Below are 21,073 nucleotides of genomic sequence, written 5' to 3' on the forward strand. Positions count from 1 at the left end.
CTGGTTCAGAAAGGTGTAAGTATTTGTAGACAATGGTCTGCTTCATCAGATAGGCTTATACCTCCCAAAAACTAACTGGTTAGGAGAGGCATAAGCTTATGTGATGAAGTAGGCAGTTGTTTATGAACTGCTCTCTGAACCAGTTAGTCTCTAAGAGATCGCTAATCTATTTAGCCTCAAGGCACCCTTCCATAACTTTTCTAAATTTTGTATCACCCTGGTTGAGAATCACTAAGCTAGCAGCTAAATTCAGAAAAGATATGGAGAAATGCCTAGAAGCTAAAAAAAAGTTAAGAAACACTAATTTAGCTGGAGCCAGGTAAATTAGTGTTTCTTATTTATAATTGTAGAAATTATAGTTAAGGGCAGCAGGGGTAGAACTTAATCCTGCCATGGCTTGCTGTTTCCACTGCATGTTCCCCTTGTCCCACTCTCTACCTGAGGGGGCAAGGGTGATCCCCACCACTGAGGCTGCTCTTCTGGAGTCTCACGTGCCAGTGACTGGTGTCATCTGCCCTTGCAGCACCTCCCACTGGTCCCTGGAGTATGGGATAAGCAGAGCAGATAAGCTGGGACGCAAAGCATGGCTCCAGCTACTGGAGCAGGTGCAGGTACTGGGATAGCTGGGGTAGAAGCAGAGTGCTAGAATTGGGGGAAGAAAGCACTTGCCTTCTCTCACAGGGGTGCAGCACACTGGTTGAATCTGCTCTCTGGTGCCACCCTGCCTTACTTTCTATCTAAAAAAATGTGGAAAGCACTAGCTTATTAAATATTGTGTTTGCTTCAGCTAATTTTTTGGAAAACAAACTCCATCATACAAGTGCTTACTCAGAGTTAGATCATGTGGGCTATATAAAAGATAATCCTTAGAATAGGCATACAAAGTAGGAAGAATGCATGGGCAGATCTAGATTTTTGAAAAGGGGGGTGCAGATGGTGAGATGCATCATCACATGTGAAACAACATTTATTTTTCTCCAGTTAAAAATAAACTAGAAGCTGTACTAATATGCTAGGGGCCTAGGGCTGTATTAGTTCAAGATTGAAGCAAAAACAAATATATCTTCACTGGAATATGTTAAAAACAAACTGCAGGCTGTGAAGTAGCAGCTTCATTACCAGGAGCAGTGAACAGACATCAGACTTGGAAAACAAATGATAGCTTGATTGGTGGAACATCAAGACCATTAAAAAGAAGACGGTTGTTAACACCAGTGGAATGAGTTTAGAAGGGAATAGCTGGAATATGAGCCATGAAGTCAATTGATCCCTCCGCACTGCCTGACTAAAAATGCTGCTGCCACTGCTGGGCAGTTGGTTGTAAACTTGGGTGGACCTGGAATTAAAGGGCAGAGGGGGTGCAAGTGCACCTGGGCATCCCCCCCCCCCCCGCCATCTCCCCCTGGCAGGGTGCAGGAAGCCATTATGCAGGTACAGCAGTAGGTTGCTTGGTTTTGAACTGCACCTAGCTTAGAATACATGTTTTTCTAAATGGGAGGGGCTATAGTCCTATCTGCTCTGTGCTCTTCCACAAGGGAATGAGAAAGTTGTGTATGTGTGTTTGGAAACGCAAGGAAGACTTTTGAGGCACACTTCCCATGAATTTCATATGGATGGTGCAGCTCTGCCCCCCTGCTGTGGAGGTCAGTTCTTTTCATATATAGTTCAGTTCTTGGTTTATGTGGACTTCTAAAGCTATCCTCAGGAACAGCTAAGCGTAAAGGTCATTGCTATAATTTGCGACAACCCCAGTACCAAAATGAAACCTGCTGTTCTAAACTGAATGGTTATCATCCTGGATTTGTAGAGAGAATGCTAGGAAAAGTAATCAGGTCTCATGGACAAAGGTGATATCTTTTATTAGACCAACAAAATTTTTTGAAAAATGACTTTAATTGCAAGCTTTTGGGCACAAACACCCTTCATCAGGCATCAGAGAAAAGACTGTAAAAGTTCTTCTCGGTAGAAATGAAAGTTGATGTTTCATAGGATTTCGCAGAGGAGTCTGTAGATGGAAAAATCCTCTGGGTAGCAGTTCTTAGCTGGTAAGGAGTCTTAGCTCTCCTGTGTGACTGTGATGATGCAAATTACTTTAGACAAAGGCAGGAGCAGGATCTCAGGTTTCAGGTGGTCAAAGTTGTTTCCTGCTTGGGAAAATATGAAGATTTTATTTAAAAAATCAGCTAAAATTCAATATCTTCCATCTGCTAGGAAAAGTGACACTTCTGCTGAAAACCCTGTTTAGGGCTACATGAAAGTTGGCCCTAAGGTAAGGGCTTTTAACAACTATAGACAATCTAAATGTGGGTTGTGTGACTTTAACTCAGTCCTTCAATCTTGGTTGCCATTTTATTATGCATTTTTTATTATTCTGTTGTGTTGATAAGCATTAGCTACTTGCAGTCCCAGATCTTATGCTGGAAAGGGATGACACTCTACTGAAACTGAACTTATCAATAGAAATTCTGTATATACAGAGGGCTAAAGGAGGACTGACTTAATTACCCTGTTTGTTCACTCTCTACTTCACTTCTTTTATCACTACCATCATATGTCACCCTTTTTTGTTGGCTCTCTGTATAAGAGTTTGAAATTAATCTCAAACCTGGAACTGCTGGGGTCAAGGCAAAGTACTATCCATCAAGCTGTCTGGGTTATTATAGTGGTATTGTTATGCCTTTTAAATGTGGAACTTCTGTATTGAAGCTCATGTTGCTTAATGTGTGTAAGAAGCTTTTATCTTTTCTTAAGAATAAACAATTGAAAACACAAGGAAGAGTTCAAGATGGAACTCTTGGAAAAGAATAACCACTGAAGAGGCATTTGAAGATGAGATGAATCTGTGCAGGACTTGAGCACCTTTCCCAGCTGCTAATAGTGCCCATCCTTTAATTAATATGCCTTAGAGCAAGAAATTCTAAAAGGATTTAAAAAAATCCAGAGGAAATAATAGTTGCTGTTTTCTATGATAGGTGGGTGTACTTCGTATACTAAAAAAACACAGTTAGTGCAGTTTCTGAATGGATACTGGGGCTTCTAGGCAGTGTTCCTCTATGTAAGTCAGGTTTTTTTGTTGTTTTGGTTTTGGAAATCTCAGAGACTTTCACCTTCATATGCTGGTGCAACAGTTACAGGAGGCTGCAATACTAGAACTGAACAGTGTCTGAATGACAGCCTCTGGAGAAGAACCAGGAGATTTATTTTTGGTTTTGGCTCTTTGTTCTCATCTTGATGACTGCAGGAGGAAAGGTAATCCTAAAGCAACCTACCACTAACACTACTTAAACAGAATTGCCTTTCGTTTGGCACATACTGTAGGACAAGTGTATTGTAATAGAGATTTCAGCCTCTTGTATCATGTCAATCAAAGTACAACAGCAGGTTTTTTGTATAATTCATGTTTTTTAATTTTAGTTATAGCTCCTACATGTCGAAGCAATTAGGGCTTGAAAAATCAATTAAATCAGATAAGAAATAGCAAGGGTGCATGAATCAAAATTTTGTAGATTGGCGTACACAGGGAAAAAATGCAAACTGCTCTTCTTTGTCCCATCCAGAATCTGAATGAAACTGATATTAATAGATTCATAGAACTTCAATATTTAAAACTTGTTTTGACATGTGATACAAAGTTACTTAGAATACAAGTTTTCCATGAGAGAAGGAAACAAGTTAAAATCCAATTCTGACCCATTCAGAGTTTGGCTGTAAGGAATATTGTGGGTGGCTGTGCCCAACTGGGCTCCGCCGCTGGGAGTGGGAGCTCCCGTCTGTTGAGGGACAGTTTTTAGGGCCGGACAGCTTGGCTACTGGTTCTGTGTTAGTAGGGCACACCCTCTGTCTCACCTGCCATGTCTTGATTTTTCTAATAAGTGGGGAGGATCCTTGGTTGATTACATTCATCCTCATGAGTGTCTTAGGTCATTGGTCCTAGAAGCTCTGCCTCCCCATACACCCCATCCTTATGCCAACCAGATCTTATAACATAGCCAGGCTGCTGACAATCTGGTGGAAGAATGGCAGTCAGCAAACTGCTCAATTAGTTGGGCTTGGGCCTGGTTAGTAGTCTCAATAGGTTAAAGCATCTTTCTCAGTCTTGTCTTGGCAGTCTATGGCATCAGTCTGACTAGCTGAGCTTTTTGTGCCTGGACTCTGGACAGGGTGCCTGGGTCCTTCCCCACTTTGCACAACCTGGTGATATGAAGCCCTTTTTCTGGCCCCTTGAAATTCCTATAAATCCTGTATCTTTTTCCCTCAGCCCCCCTGAGGCCTTGTTAGCTGCGGGCTAATGCTTTAGCCCCCCAACATAGTTCATTGGGCTGCTATTTCTACACTCTGTGGGGCCAACCCAGCATGCCTTTATTTCCAGACACCTAAGATCACTGAACCTAAAGTCAGGACGGGAACCCAGATCCCCTTCCGGAATGAACTCACAGTTGTGGCTCTTGCTGTCTCACTGAGGAAGGCGACATCTCTCTGAGCTTCACATTCCGTGTCACTCTCTCCTCTCCATTGGGGTTCGGGTCCCTAGGACTAGAGGCTCCTCTGAGCCTCTGATCTGGTGAGCAGGCTTTTCCCTGCTTAATTCACCCCTTCCGGGGCATCCTCCATTTGGGCTGTATGCTCCTGCAGCCGTGGTCCTGGGTCTCTTTTCTGTCCCCTGCCAGTGCAGGGTGTGTTGTTATGATGTCTGCCTCTGCGCGCCAGCCAGCTAAAGTCTGGTTCAGCTGTGGAACAAGTTACTGAAGGCTTAGGAAGAACCATTTTAAATGGTGACAGCCAAAGGAGGGCCTTTGGCAGAGTATTATCAGAGCATGTGGCACTTAAGCTAAGTCTTTCTAGTACACTCCACACATGAAGGAAGGTATGTGTTTGGAAGGGAGTTGTATTGGAAGCCTGTTGTATTGACTTTGGGTTGCTAGTACTGAAGGAATTCCAAGCTATCTCATGGGTGATGGTTTCTAATCACTTTGATATTAGGACCAAATCCTCAATCTCCAGTTCATTTTCTTCAACTCCTGAAGAAAATTAATTGGAGATTGAGGATTTGGTTCTTTTTGTTTTTGCATTTTTTAAATAATTTTATTCTTGAGCTTTAGTTTAGGCTAGTTGTGCAAATTCAGGTAATGTCTTGAAGTCACTAGTGCATTTGAATTTCTGGTGAGTTATACAAGAATTATTGCTATTAAACTTTAGAGAAAGATCAGTTAAATTCTTAAACTTTTAGAAAAACACCATCCTATATCAAAATGTCAAAAGGCTAAGTGATAGAAAACTGACCTACTCTCCTGTAACCACTAAGGTTGATGGTTTATTTGGTTCTTGGTGGTAAAATATAGCGTTTTGACCTCTGTTTCTGCTCACGGGCAAGATTTCCCTAAGGTTCAGTTGTTTTACTTTATGACTTAGTGTTCTAAACTTGTTTAAATTCTTATAGTAATCATAGTGAGGTCACTGTAAAACTCATTTGTTAGTCTTGCAATGGAAAGACATGCATGCTTATTGTAAATTACATGCATCAGATTGATTTGAAATTGGCCCATTAGTTACATTGATTTAAAGTGCCAGAAAATTGATCTAAATTTCCTAATTTAAGGATGAAACCAGTTTCTCTTACTTATGGGAGGATGATTTATTTAGAGACCAACTGGAGCATGAGTACTTGGATAGTGAAGTAGATAATGGAGATACAGCAGCTGCTGGCATTGGAATAAGAGTGCAATCACTGTGTGTTTAGGGAATAATTTCATTGTAGCCCATCGAAAGCCAAATGCACCCTGAACTTTTCTGCATTTCTTGTCAAAACTTGTGTGTTCACCTACCACCCGATGTGTAACAGTGGCATTTCTTTCACTATCCTTCTGTGATGCTTTGAAGCTTCAGTTAGGAAGTATCATGTCCATTTAATACACCCTTTACATAAAAAGCTTTTCAGTTGTAATGGATGAGATTGTATGCTTCTGTAATGTAAAAGATTCTTCTGTAATGTATTTAGAAAAGATTAATAAACTGGAAAGAGTGGAGTAAAAGAAATCACAAGTCATCTTGGGAAGCAATAGATTGGAAGAGCCTCTAGTTCATGTCTCTTTAAGCCTTTATGATTGTTCTCATAAGTGTTTGTTTAATCCAGGGCCCCTCCAGATATGCAGGTAAAGGCATAATGGGATCTGATGTGTGATCCATACAGTCACTCTTCCTCCCATGCCACATGTGCATGTCAAGAAGCATGATTGTGGGATTGCACGTCAAATTGCATCACACCTTATTGCCAGTGCAGGGGGAAGCCTGAGATCATGATCCCCTGGCTGCAATGGCAAATAGCAAATTCCATGGCTGGGAGGCTTGTCAGCTGATCTAGGTTCCCAGCTGCAGGGGTGTACCTGGCCACACGTTCAGTTAATAGTATTATAAGACACATTTTTTGTGGAATAACTTTGCATCTTATTCCTTGTTTTATGAGGCCATTAATCGCTTTAACGTGTGACCAGGTTACAATTTAAGATGTGATTAACTGGTTAACTACACCCTAAGTATAACATGTGACAGGGGCTCCACTAATCTCACTGTTAGTTCCATGGAACCAGCAATATTTTTGTATAAACATTTACATAACTGTTAAACCTAATATTACCTATGACTCTCTAGTGAAGCACAAATTAGATTTATTTGAAACTGAATTATGTTAAAATTCAGAGTTCTGAAACAAATACTTGAATACTTTTTCACATGAATTTGGAAATATTTGTACATCTCTGCTTTTTTTCCTTCATTTTATACAAATTTGAATAAAAAGTTGAGAAGAGCTTAGCGATATGTTTTATAAAGCAGTGCATCTTATTTGGCTAGACCAATCATTGCTTATAGCTTGTCTTTGCATATGGTGTACTTTAATATATATTAATGAACTATTAAACGCTGCAAATATAAAAGGGTGAAACTTAGGAAATATAGCTAAGGTTTTCACCACAGCCATACCTTGCTGCCTTTGTGCACAGTGTATTTTACTGTTTCAACTGAATCATAGCTTTAGTGCTGATTTTATTACAGACAAACAGAATTGTGATAAATTTTCTTACCTAAACAGTACCTAAGTGTAAATTTATAAATTACAGAAAGTTTATATGGTATTACGAAAATGTCAAGTATTCGTAATTGTTTCAGCCGGTTTGGTCTGTTTCTTCAACTAGTTTGTTTATTATTTGTGTACAAGAAATCAGTCACTATATTTTTCAAATGATTTTATTCTTGTTATATACTCCCCCATAGGGAATATTATTGTCTGCACTATAAACCCTTCTCCAAATTGTAAATATTGTTAATAATAATGTTTTATATTATTTCTTCTTTCTAGACTCTTCCCTTGTCTCTTTTAAAATGGGGTCAAAGTGTTGTGTGTGCCCAATTCCTGTTGGGGTCTCTTTTCACTATTATAATACCAATGCTGAGTCCCACTGTTTTCTTAAGAACTGTTTGTACAAAAAAGGTTTTACAGGATTGGAGCCATAATACATATTAACAAACCTCAAACTGTAGACATGGAAGTATGTTAATAAACCAGAATATCTCCATACTGTTATTGGAGTTTGGAACATATACATCCTGATATCAATCCAAGTTCAGACCAGAAGTCTTTCATTTTGATACTATGTTTTATTATATAAAGATGATTCCCAATATTACGGTATTTCCTTCAGCTTTTTTTGTAAAATGTACAAATATATAGTTTCAGAAGACTAGCATGTGGTACTTTCTGATCAGATAGACACTTCTTTTTTCTCTTTCTAATCCCAGCCTGCATTACTAGTATTCAGCTACAGCAAAAGCCGTGTTATCCGGCACTTCACCATCCAGAATGGTCCACTAACTGGCATCTGTCAATACAAATCTTCCTTCTGAAGGATGTGGCAAAAGTGAAACCAGAAGTCCCACTTCTGGTTTCGCCGCCGCGAGCCGAGTTCTTCTTCTTCAATTCTTCCTTGTGGACCATGGCCCAGGGCAAGGCAGCCTGCTCAGGGCCCCCCTTCCTTTCCCCTGGTGCACTGACACCAGGGAGTGAAAGCCCTGGTGCACCAGACACGGCATATTTGATTAACCAGCATGCCCCATTCCCACGGATGCTGGATAACAGAGCTTTTACTGTATATTTCTGTAGAAAAATGTTCATCTTCTTGATAATTTTTCTCTTAATTTCCTTGGGTATCTGTTTATTGGAGAATTAACTCTAATTCTTGTTATTTTTAAATAATCTTAAGAAATATGAAAGATATATTTTTCTAATACATGTAAACTATTTGGGTTCAATTTTTGATGACAAAATTTTCTTTTTATTTAGTTTGTACCCCCCCCCCATCTTTTAATGAAATCTGGTATGCATCTGGGGGTTTCAAAAATAGTTATCAAATGCAAACAACTGTTTGAAAATAATATATTTTCTCACATACAATACAAACCTTTTGCCCCCAAATCAGCCTCCCTCCCTCTACCCCCCCCCGCAACTCAGGGTGCATTTATTAAGCATGGAAGCTGGTTTTCTGCTGCAGATAGCAGCATCCTGCTCTAATTCCTGCTCCACAGTGCAGCAGCTCTGGTATATTACTGTTCAGGCAGCTGAGGGAGGCATTTGACTTACAGGCTTCTTGTTCTTAAGTGGTTGTTGATGATTGTTTCTCCCTTGCAATGATCTCGATGTTCTACTAATCAAGCTAACCTTTCTTAGGACAATTTTGCCTTCTACTAGCTGTTCCCTTCTCTCTATTGCACAGCGCTAGCTCTTTTTATAATTATAGATCCACTCATGGAGACCAGTCTTCAGCAGCAGCTAGGGTTTTAGTTTGAAGATTAGGCTCTATCTCTGCTCTATTGCAGACATAACTGGAAAAATATTTTTTTCATCATTCTGCCTTTCAAAAACAAGGTATGCGCTATATTCAGAGGAGTTTTGTACACAAAAAATGATGTATTAGTTTTTATTTCGACATAATTTCAAGCATGCTAAAAATTAGGCAATAGGCAAAGAATTCTTAGGGTAATATCTGTCTTGGACCACCTATGTAATTAGGATAAAGTTAGACAAGGTTTTGAGTGCAAGACATTCTTCCTCAGATTTTGATCACAGGAACCAAGAACAGCATAGTGAATAAGAGCAGAGGAGAGTGTGTAGCAGAAAGGTGATAACAGAAAGCATAGTGGAAAAATAGCAGAGGAGAGGGGTTAGCAAGCTCATCAAAAGGGAGGAGGGTCATTTTCACCTTTCCTGCGTGGAAAGAATCCAGGAGTTGCGTAAAATAAAATTTGCCATAAATTAAATATCAATATTCAGTCCTTGGTTCTTAGTGTCTAACAGCTTATGAACTTTTGTTCCCAGGTTCACCTTTTAAAGGTGTGAGGTAGGTAGATTTCTCTTGAGCACATGCACCATGAGGTCGGAGAGGGAGTGGTTTTTCTGTGAGAAATGTGCTCCTAATAGTGTGTGTGTATATAGCTCCATTCTTTATATTTTTTCTGAGAGAGTTCATTCTGATGCATAGTTACTGTTTAGTTCCACCCATGCAGTTGCCATGAGGGCACTTGGTGCATTGGATCAGTTATATCACATTATGGGAAAGGCATGTGTATGAACTATAGATTCTGATTTGGTAATGGAGTGGTGGCAGGGAGTGAACTGTCAGCGCACTTTGCAGCCCCTTGTGCTGCCAGAGTTTGTGGTCTGCTATCCTCCCGCAAGGCATATGTAATCTGAAGCACTTCATTTTTAAGTTCTTATATACAATACCTGTTCCCATCAGGGTCATGTTTGGAGCAATGCCAACTTTTTTTGCAGGACTTCAGAGTGGGTATGTATTTCTGCACAGTTCAACCTTTTAAGCACTTCAGATGCTTACTCTGTCTACACCCTGAGTGTTATATCTTTTGTTCGGGATGGGAGGGAGTTTCATAGTAGTTAGGGGTCAGAAGGGACCTGAATAGATCATCTAGTCTAACCCCCCTGGTTGGAGCACACGCTGGGATCACATGACCCCAGACAGGTGTTCATCCAACCTCTTTTTGAATTTACCCAAGGTAGGAGCAAGGACCACTTGCCTAGGAAGTTGGTTTCAGAATCTAGGTACCCTGACAGTGAAATAGTGCCTCCTAATCTCTCTCCTGAACCTATTCCAGGTTTGATGTCCAGTATTTCTTTCAGACTTTTTTTTCACATCTTGGTCACCAAAGCTCCATCTGATCCCCAGGTTATTCAGGAAGATCAGACAAAATCCTGCTGGGATTATGATAGATGATCAAGGTAGTTTTGGAACCTCCTTCTGATATTGTTTCTGATTTCCAAAGACTATGCCTTTTCATTCAGACCTTCTAACTCAAGACAAAGGTGTGTCATGCACTTGAATCCAGCTTCCCTAATGGTTTAACTTCTGTCCGGATCTTAGACATAGAAAGATCAGGTTATTTTGAGGAACAGAGCATCCTACTCTGTAATGGGAGGGTTTGTCTATATTATGAGGATGCTGCCCCCATGGCTTTGCTAGTAGAGCTATGGCAGCTGAGCCTCTTTTTGAAGCCAAAAAAGGCTTCAATGGACCAACTTACTCATCTAAATGGAGGAGTGTTATTACTTTGTGACAGCAGAAATAGTTCCAAATTCCTATCACCCTAGCCTGCTTACTTTCCTTTTAAGCTATTAGTGCACATCACTCATTTGTTAGGAGCTGCATGAACAGTGTTTTCATGTCTAAAAATGACTAAATTCTTGAAGCATTCACCAATATCTTCCTACCAACCACTCTCCTCATGTGACTGTAATAATAGTCTCTCAGAAGTAGCATGGCCTCTATATGGACCTATAGCCACATGCTTCCTGCTTTATCCTTGGAAACCTCCTCAGTGGTAGTAGAAACATTATCCTAGGAGATTTAGTAGGTCTGCCTTAGATGTATTCCATCCAGATAAAATGACATTTAAATCCTATATTAAAATCTTGCCTGAGGGAATTATGGATATGGTTTAAATCAAATGATCCTTCTTTCTGCATTCTTTCTTAAACCTCACCCTGAAGAGAGAGAAGTTAGGCTGAAACTTCAGATGTTGTGATAACTTTAGCTTCCTGTTTGCATTTAAGGGCTTCCCAACATTATTTGTATCCTATAATGGAAGAATAAGCAGAGTGGTTTCTGCCTAACTGGGTTTTGAGTTGTTTTAAGGCATGTTAGTATAGAGCTATAGTATGGTGTAGATTTTTCCAGATGAGATTTGGGCTATTCCCAATTAGCTTCTGTGGTAGCCTCTTTCCTGGTGCTACAGAGGCATCTTTTTCCTCCGTATGAGAGCACAAAGACCTAGGGGGGAGCATGTGCAATTGCAGTGGATGTTGCGGGCCAAAAGACTTAGATGTTGAACATGGGCACTTACACACCAAAAGAAGAAAATGTATCTAAATGGCACTTCTCAAATTCCACTTACTGTGTAGATAACTAGCTTATACATTCTTCCAGGACTTTGAAAGCTGTATAGTCTCACATGAACATAGCCATCTTTGAGTATCATAGATGCATATGAGGATATTAATTTAACTTCTTGTACTTGAAGATTAGATCTGAGTCTTTGACTGCATAATAGGGCTGTGCGAAGCATTGGTCACCTATTTGATTCAGAGGAGATTCAGCCCGATTTCGGTGGCCAGATCTCTGAATCCAAAAAGAATTGAGAGACCCATTAAAAGGTCTGAAATGAATCTGAAGCCTCTGAATCGATATGGAAAGGATTCAGAGAAATTCAGAGATTCGGATTGGCTGGGGAGAGGCAGGCACAGCCAGGCAGCTGCAGGTTCTCCCACAGCTCCTCTGGCTGTGCCTGCCTCTCCCCAGGTGAGGGGAGCCATGGGAGAAGCCCCCACAGCAGCGGCACTGGGAGAGGTGGCAATGGGGGGGCCCACGGGGAATTTTGGGGTAGCCAGAGGAGCAGAGGGGAGGGGCAGAGGGGTGGCAGGGATCAGAGGGGACAGGCCAGCTCTGCTGTGGAGCAGAGAGCCCCACCCAGCCCAGAGAGCATGTCGGGATGCTAGGGGAGTCTGGTTTAACTTTAAACCAGCAAGGGGTCTGGGACAGACTTTGCATAAACCAGTTTGACACAAATCACTTAAGTCTGATACTACATTCAACAAGGTTTATCTCAAATCAGTTTCAGCCATTTTGAAACTGGTTTATGTGCCCTGAATATCTGTTCTGTTACAGGTTTAAACCTGTTTCTGATCACTTAAACTGGTTTATGCGTAATGTCTGTCCCTAGCCTGTGGGATTGTTTTTTTTGGGAGTGGGGAGGCAGGGATTTCTTCCCTTTCTTATGCACTTTGCTCAGTTTGGGAGGAAGGAGAGAACCATGTTTTTTCTCTGTGTTGGGGCAGGGATTTCCCATGTGCAGGGCTCCGTGTTTTGGGGGTTATTCCTGCCCAGTGTGCTGAGAAGGAATCCCCTCTGCAGTGCTCTGTTCTTGGGGAGGGCTTTCTCTCACTTTGCCCATGGTCATGGAAGTGGAGCTGAGAGTGAGAGGAAGGGAATCTTTACCACCCAAGAGAGGTGTGTTTGTCAGCAAGGCCTGTGTTCACAGCCCAGGTGCTGTTTCAGATAGGTGGCTAGTGAGGTGAGGCAAAGACCTGTGCACCTTGGGATGCTGGAGGACCCAAAAAAGACCTATCACCTGATGTGTGATATGCCACATGTTCAAATTAAATCTTGATAGAAACCAGCTAAAAAATATTCTATATTTCTCAAACAATCTTTTGTAGCTGGTTGTCTACTTTTGTAACTGGCTGGCCATTTTTATTGCGAAATAATTACTTTGCACATGTAGCTGGTCTAAATGTATTGCACAGTTAACATTATGAACCAATTAGCCTTTAAGGTGCCACCATGCTCTTCTTTCTGTCTGACTTTAGATTCATACAGCTAACTACCTCTCTGCTCTTGGATTTTTTGAATGGCTACTATTTTTTACTCAGTAGAATGGACTGTAATTTCATGATTTAAGGGCAGCTCAGTATAGTGGGGTCTTCATTTTCTCAAGCGTAGGCCCACTCAACTGTGTAATGCCTAATTATGTAGACAAGTCAAACCGATTAATTGGCATCAACTCTTATAAATATGGACTTGATCATTTTTTTATTATTTTTTTTCTTAATTTACTGGAGTTAGTGTGCTCATTGAGAGAGTTTACTGGCAACACAGGAAAAATAATCTGTGAACAAAAATCTTGCCATGTTACTGCAGTTGAGTGATGGACTCCTTATTTCCCAATGCCCCTATTCTCCCCTCTAATAATTAACATGCTGATCCTTTTTATATATGGAGAAATACTATTGATTCTCAATCATATAGCTGTAAGATGGTGGTAAATCTTTAATTTACTTTATTATAAGAAATAACTTTTACCAGCGTTGGTAAGTATTTTGGAGTTAACCAATGCAGGCATGCAAAAAAGAGTGCGATGGGATCTGTACATTATTCTTTGGAGATCCTGGATCAGAGTATGTTGACACAGAGGATGTAGTAATGTATGTGTCGGTTGTAAGACAAGTTATGGCAGTTTTCAATTGGAAACAATAATTTCAAAATGGATTAAGATATATTCATTTCAGATTTTCAAAGCTAAATGCATCAGGGATAGAGAAAGAACATTATAAAGGTGGGTTGAAGTTTGGATTTGGTAATAGAAATGTATGCTAGATATTTATTGTACTATCAAGCTTGGCATGTAGTTCAGTTATAATCATACAGGTATATTACAATTCTCTGCCATGTTCAGCTTTTATAAGATTATGAAGATTCTCTCTCTTACTTTTAATACATTTTCTTCTCATCATGGTAGGGCATAAAAAACTCTTTTCATTAACAAAAATGTAAATGTGGCCTGGCCATTATTCTTACCTCATTTTGACTCCTAATTTCTTGTTTAATTTACTGTTAGATTGTTATTATAATTCCTCAGCTATTTCCAATATTGGAGCAGTAAATTTGGCCCAGAGGTGGTTTCAGCCATGCTAATTTGTCCTAATTTAGACTTCTAATATGAAAATTATTCTTGATACATGTCCCTATCTATGGCAAATGTTGTTAGTAGTTATGGATATTAAATTAGACTTGACTAACCTAGTTCCTGTTTGTTTATATAGTAAATTTAAGCTGTAGAAAAAATGCAGCATAACTTGTACTGTAAATAAACTGTTAGCAATGAACACCATAGTGAGACCTGGCAATGTATGAATAATTCACTGAAAGCTTATTATCTTCATGTCATTAGCATACAAGATAATGAACATAATTACTATGGCAGTATACTCATGGGAGCATGCAGTTCTTGTCCACCATTCTGGACTGCAGTTTACCACCCACAGGAGTATTAAGAAAACTGCAGACATTGCCTCAGTGTCTGATTGTCAAGATTCTTCTTTTCCTTTTTTGCAGTCTCTACAATACATATTCTTTGTATGTTCCTTGCAATACCTTTCAGTTTTACAAGATTTTATACTTTTTGAGATCAGATCTAAAATTTAAGTATATGTTGATTCTGTTTTCATTATGACTGAATCCTGTATTCTGAGTAAATTGATTTGGTGCTTAATGGTGACAGCATTGAAGATTTACCCATTTCTATTCCAAAGGTTTATTATAGTAAATTAGTATAAATGGTATAATTGCTTAGAAAATCTAGGGTAAAAGGTTAATCAGCAATTTGCCCTTCTTAAAGGACTTAGCTTGATAATGATTTACTTGTCTAAAGGAACTTGGCAAAACATTAGTTTATATGCCTTTCTAATCTATAGTTTGTCCACCTGATCATAAGTTTCTGATGAACCTCGTGCTTCTGTTTTCTGTTTTATATTATGATAATGTAAATTATCTGTAATAAGTCGTCCTAATTAAAGTTGGTAATCTACAACACTGCTCCAATTACACACTGATCAATTACACCCTAATTTAATTCTATTTAGCTGGATACAGTGCATCATTAATCAGGTTCAGGCTTAATACAACAGATTTACTGTATTCACAAAGTCTGGGACATGAAAATGGGTGAAGAATGAAAGAAATCATAATGCCAGATATTACACGTAAATACTTCCTTATCAATTGTGTGCTGAAAAAGGTTTAATTTTTCAGCTAAGTGTAACTGAAATTTGTTACCTCTTTGAGAAGCTTAATATATGGGCTGAAGGTATTTTATTGATGATATAATACATTCAAGCAGCTCATAGTTCTTAAACAGTACACTATTCTTAATTATGTTATTGAGAATGGTCTCACTCTTAACCTTATTCAAGTGAGCAGCTGTAAATGAAATTTTGTAAAAGTTACGTTTTCCTTTGCATTTGAATCATAAAAGCTATTGGCCAGTTAGACTTCAAGCCATTTGTGCTGCCAAAAGCTTTTTTCCTTTTAAGACATGTCCAACATGGGTCATACTTTCTTTTCTCTACTTAATTTCATGGAAACACTGAAAATAGTTATTTAGGTGCTTTAATTTAACAGGGTTTTCAAATAAATATTTTCCACACAAAACTCTGAATGATCTATATCAGGGATGCTCAACCCTCAGCCTTCCAGCCAGATCTAGCCTTCAGTGCTGGGTCCTCTGGCCCACTGGGCTTCCCACAAGTTGAAAAATTTGGCAGCCAGGAAGCAGAAGAGCCTGGTGCAGCCCCAGCTTTAGCCTGCAGCTGCAGCCCACCTGCCCCACCCTGCCCCGTGCAGATCCAGGGGTGCACAACCCCCATGCCCTCTTAGGGTGCACACAGTGGTGGTAGCTGCCCCCCTGCCCCGACAAGCCGAGTGTCTGTCCTGCACCTGCTTTGCCCCACCCCAGCTGGGTACTGCCTGCCCCTGCCTCCTCCCTCACTGGGGGGGGGCATTAATCTGCCCCCCCGCACTCCTTCCCTCCTCCCTCCCCTTCCACCACAATGAACTTACCAGCTGAATGCAGCTCTCCATGCTGTATCAGAAATTGTATCAGTATCGGCTGATATACCTCCTTAAAAATCAGATATTGGTATTGGCCCCAAAAATCTCTATCAATGCACCCCTACTAATTACTGATTATCAGTCCCAGCCTGTACTGGCATGTCTGGATCGTCCTGGTATGGTCTCAGGGCTGCGGTCAGCAATCAGCTGACAACCCTGGGACTGTACCAGGGTCTGGAACTGGTCTTGGGACCACACTGGGTAATGCTGGGCTACAGGCACCCTTCTTGCAGTTTGCCAGTGCTGGGGGAGCCTGGGATCCCCCTGCACTTGGAAGTATAAATGGTACAAGTAAGATCAGAGCCCTGATCCCAAAATTGTAGCTCCTGCCACATCACACTGGAGTCAGGCTCCTATTCCATGATGCCTTTAAATGAACATGTGCCATGAGCCTCAGAAGCATTTGGAAAGAGATTTTAAAACCAAATAATGTTTCTCTTCTCTTTGTTTATAGAAGAAAGAGTTATCCTGAATAATCAACTCGGTACTCAATACTTCCTGCACACGTGATTTACTTATTTTCTTTCAGGACATTGCAGATATTCTGGGCTAGCTCATTGCCACTTGAACCACATATTCTTCAAATCTGATTGCTAGCCCATTTGCCTTCACTGAAGATAGCATTTCATTGTGTGACCTTGTGGCCTACAACACATTCCCCCCTTGACTTCTTGTCATATTTATTGTTAACATTTGGTTATCAACCTTGAATTTTATAATAAGGTTCTATTTGAGCCAGTTCGAATTAGTCAAGCCAGACTTCCTTAGGCATTGTATCAAACATTTAAAAAAATCCAGATACATTAAAATTATTTCATTCCCTTTAAAACTCTCTATAAAAATGTATAACTAAAATATATGTTGCAAAGATGTAGTTCATATTGGCTAGCTGGTATTTGTAGAACTCTGAACATAGTATTGCTTTGATTCCTTTTTCCTTCCTGATCCATTTCTCTACACTCTTTCCTGCCTGGTCTGTTGCTCTTCTCAGCTCTCCTCTCTCCCAAATTTGCCAGGTGTCAAACAAAGCAGCTTCATGTATCATTTGTGGTATATGAGCCCACAGGTTGGCCAGTTATGTTTTAAAAGATGTTGCTATTTAAAACAAATCTGGCTGTAGTTCCTTTGAAAAATACATAAGCAATAAAAAGCCAGTGTTGTTTAAAGCACACACAAACATAAATAAAAATCAACAAAACAAATATAAGCTATATGTTAAAGATGTAAAAGGAGGAAAGAGCCGAACACAACTGCATAACTGGTTAAGGGCTATGGAGTAATAAGGTCAGCAAAAAGCTCATAAGTAGTTTAATGCTAACTAAGAAGTTAAAGGGAATAAAAGGCTTTTATAAATATTTCATAAAGTAAAATAAGGTACCAGAGAGAGACTAAGCTTATTAATAAAAGAGGAGGTTGAAATTTATGACTCAAAAATGGAAAGAAGAGTAGACATTTATTTTAAAATGTCTTGAATAAGAAAAATACAAGAAAGTAATTATAACAATTAGGAAGTGAAGTGGTTGTTGTAAAATATTATGCTTAAGAAATAGGTAAGAGAATACTTTTGAAATTATAATTATACTTGTGCCAGCAATTCTGGATGACATCCATCCCAAGGTTGTAAAGTAACTACAAAATGAACTGTCACTATCATTGAATTTACATAAGGAAAATCAAGGGAAATCAGAGATGTTCTAGATTAAGGGAGAAAAGCAAGTATTTACTTAATTTCAAAAATTGAAATAAGTTTCATTATGGCATCTCCTGCTAAATAAAATTAACATCTACTCCAAGCAAAATGTCAGAACAAATACTGGACGTGCAAAAGTATAATAAGCTTCTTAAGCATTTAAGGGAAAGATTCATCCTGAAAAACTTGCTTTCATTTTATGGGAATAAAAAATAGATGAAGAAAGCATACTAGATATAACATTTGTATTTTTTATATATGTATTACTGTATATATCTGAATCATCTAAATAATGGTTACTACTCTACTAGGTTGATGAGTATGGGTAGATATGTCATGTTCTATGTCCCTATATACTGTATATGGAAAATGACAGATGTTTTCAGTTAGATATCATTATCCCTTTTTCTTTCCACATAAGCTTTTTTCCTTTTTCAGTGGCTTCAGGTTTTGCAATCAGTGAATGAATGTGCAGTAATTCTATAACTAAGACATTTACATATTTTAATTTTGTGCAAAATGTAACAAGTGTATACAAGAAATGGAAAAAACATTGTAAATATCTTAAACTTATTTAAAATGTTGTACTGGATTGTGTGGTTAAATGATATCAGGGTAGTAATTATGCTAAAGTACTTCTTGTCACAAAGAAGCTTGTCCATGACTTGTAGAAATAAAAGCAACGGGTGTGATTTTTAGAACACAGCTTTATTAACCTAACTCACCTGGGAACTATCCAGTAATAACTTGTACAGTACACATCATGAGTCTTTCCTTAATTATTTCCACCTGTTGGAGGACTACCATCAATCACCCCCATCTACTCTAAAGATGGTCCCTGGCCTGTTGCTGACACTCGGCTATTTTCCCTTTATATAAAAGTTAAGGAACTGAGGAAGTGGATTTGTCTACTTCTACCAGATATTACAGGTTCCAAACTCATTCCCTGGCTTTTTTAAGGTTATGTTTTTCCCCCAGGTTTACTTTCAGTTTCTGTTTATCAGTGACCTAAACCAATGGAGGAAATACCTGTACATTCCTCTTGGTGCTTCCACTATCACTGGTTTGTCCCTGTACCTCACATGCACTGTGGCAGGGAAGGAGCTGAGATAGTGTCCTTTTTGCAGAGCAATGTGGCTAAGTCATTAGTTAACTCAGTAAGCCATGTTGACTCACCTCTCTGCAGTCAGAGAAGCTCCTTCCTTAGGATCATAGGAAAATAGGGCTGGAAGGAACCTCATGAGATTCTCTGGTCCAGCCCTCTGCCCAAGGCAGGATCATCCCTGAATAAATAATGCAAGGCAAGCGTCTGTCTAATCTACTTTTGAAAATTTGCAGGGATGGTCATTTCATAACCTCTTAGGGTAGCCTATCCTAATTCTCAACCACTCTCACAGTGAGAAATTTCTTCCTAATCTCCAAAGTTTAGTTTGCCGCATTTTTGGCCATTGTCATGTCCTGTACTCTACTCCTGTCATTCTCTTAATAGTTTTCTTTTATAATCATACCCTTGCCCTTTAGTCTTTTATTCTCCAGACTAAATAATCCTAGTTCTTTCAGTCTTTCCTCTGAAATCATGCTTCCCAGGCTTCTAATCATTTTGCTTGCTCTCAACTGGACTCTCGAATCTGTGCACACTTTTCTTGAAGTGTGGGGTCCAAAATTAGGCACAGTACTCCATGTAAGGCTCCACCAAAGCTGAATGGAGCAGAAGAATCACTTCCCTTATTTTGCAACCAGTTTTGTATCCACCTTAGAGTACTTTCATCTAGTCTATTTCCTTATTTTATTATGAAAATGTGGGAAATGGTGTCTAAAACCATGCTAAAATCAAAGTATATCACCCTCACCACTCTCCCTCCACCCATAGAGCCTGTCCCCATATAATAATAGACAATCAAGCAGGTGAGGCACAACTTACTCTTGGTGAATCCATGCTGGCTGTGTTCCTGATCACCTTGTTCTCTTTCAGGTGCTTCAAAATAGATTCCTTGATGACCTGCTTCATAATTTTTCTGGGTATCAAGGTCCAGCTGAGTGGTCTGTAATTCTCCAGGTTCTCTTTTTTTCCCTTCTTAAAATCAGGACTATATTTGTCCTTTTCTAGTCATCTGGGACCTCACTTGACAGAGCTTCCCAAAGATGATGTCCAATGGCACCGAAATTTCCCCAGTTTCCCAAGAATTTTCCAATTCTTTCAGTATTCCAAGAAAGGGGTCAGCAACCTACAGCCCACAAGCCAGATGAGACCTCTTTGCAGGTCATATCTGACACAATGAATTGGTCTCTCAGAACTGTGCTGTGGTGTTTCTCTGCTCCTTGGTGCTCTCCACTGCTGCAAAGCCTGCTGATCCTCAGTGTCCTTTGCTGCAGAAGGCGTGGGAATCTGGCAGCCAGCTGCTCTGGGGGAGGGAAAGAGGGAGAGGCTGAGACTTCTGGCCCACAGCTACAGCCAGTTTATAAGGTCTGGCCCGTGCTAGCAAAAGGCTGCTGACCCCTGCTCTAGGGTGTTTTGCATCAAGCTCAGCCAACTTGAAAGCATCAAGCTTTTCTAAATATTTCCCAATCCATTCTTCTGCTACTCTAGGCTGTTTGTCTCCTTTGTTACCAGTCCTGCCAACTGTAGTCATTCTCTGGTAGCTGACCTTATTTGCAAACACTGAAGTATAAAAGGAATTAAATATTTCAGACTTCTCTGCATCATCTAGACTGATTTTTGCATTCTATAAAGTTCTTATGATTTCTATGGTCTTTCTCTGACTTGTGACACAGTTGTAGAATCCCTTTTTATTATCATTTTCATTCTTTGTTGGTTGCATTTCTCATCCCTTCTTTCTCTTCACTCCAACTGTTTTTGCAGTGACTGCCATGACTACCTACATATCTTTTATTATATATTATTGGTATATTGGCAAAGTACAACCCTTGTGTTTAAAAGATGCAACTTCACAATAAGTGAAGGCAGGTTTCCACTATCAAACTAAAACACATAAAGCAGCTACAATTCTGAGAAATTGTTAGAGGTGCACCGATACATTGGTCCAATATTGGATTGGCACCGATATAAAGAAAACTGACTATATTGGAAATTGGCCTAAAGAGGCTGATAATTTGGCCAATAAATGCTCATGCATATGTGCAGCTGCAGCACAACACGCAGACAGCGAGGAGCACAAGTCTGGCAGCTTGGAGAACTGTGTGCAGCTGGTAACTCTGACATGGTGGAGGGGGAGGGGGGAGGGAAGGGGCATATATGTGCAGATCAACACCCCCTGTGGTGATGGAGGTAGTGGGCTGGGACTAGAGTAGGTCTGCCCAGCTGGATGTCCTGCCCTACAGGATGGAGCCATGGCCCATCTGGGGGGGGTGCGCGGAGGTG

General features: G+C 39.9%; 1 protein-coding gene and 1 long non-coding RNA gene across 4 annotated transcripts in view; one reads left to right on the forward strand and one right to left on the reverse strand.

Moving 5' to 3' along the window:
• The window catches only part of ADK (adenosine kinase), a 586,810-nt gene that overhangs the window by 109,409 nt on the left and 456,328 nt on the right, over positions 1–21,073 (forward strand). The window lies entirely within an intron of this gene.
• LOC132251140 (uncharacterized) lies at positions 1,836–20,509 on the reverse strand. The gene is made up of 2 exons (XR_009462994.1): positions 19,616–20,509; positions 1,836–2,144 (listed from the first exon to the last, which is right to left on the reverse strand). It is a non-coding gene; the product is annotated as an uncharacterized LOC132251140 (long non-coding RNA).

Source organism: Alligator mississippiensis, chromosome 6 (assembly GCF_030867095.1).
Source record: "Alligator mississippiensis isolate rAllMis1 chromosome 6, rAllMis1, whole genome shotgun sequence".
NCBI classification, from domain to species: Eukaryota; Metazoa; Chordata; order Crocodylia; family Alligatoridae; genus Alligator; species Alligator mississippiensis.